Consider the following 484-nt stretch of genomic DNA (forward strand, 5'->3'; position numbering starts at 1 on the left):
AGGCTGCATACTTCGAAGGTCACATTCGAAGGCAGATTGCGTAACAGCAGCGCAACAAAGGCTGTCCCAATTCGAAGGCTCCTTCAAATGCGGCCTCCAAATATGTCTTCCGTGGATCCTTCCACGACCTTGCCTACCCCAGAATTCATTGTGCTCCAGTGATGACAGGATTTTTTTTTTTTTTTTTGAGAGAAATTGCTGAATGACACTTTTAAACATAAGTATTGAGTTTCAGCTTACTCAAATATCTAATTATACAAATGTAATAATAATAATAAAAAAAAAACTTTTAAGCAGTTCAAATATTGATTCATATCTTACTAAAATGCGATTACATGTAGTTTACATATTATATACAGAAATGGACCATGGTAAACACATTTAGACAGTTTGTGAACCCTGTTCTCTTTCATAGGTTCACTCGACGCTGCGTAGCTTATGACACAATGGGAACGCCCTTGGGGCGGTGCTGATTGTCTGAACC

The sequence above is a fragment of the Ctenopharyngodon idella genome, chromosome 7, assembly GCF_019924925.1.
Source record: "Ctenopharyngodon idella isolate HZGC_01 chromosome 7, HZGC01, whole genome shotgun sequence".
NCBI classification, from domain to species: domain Eukaryota; kingdom Metazoa; phylum Chordata; class Actinopteri; order Cypriniformes; family Xenocyprididae; genus Ctenopharyngodon; species Ctenopharyngodon idella.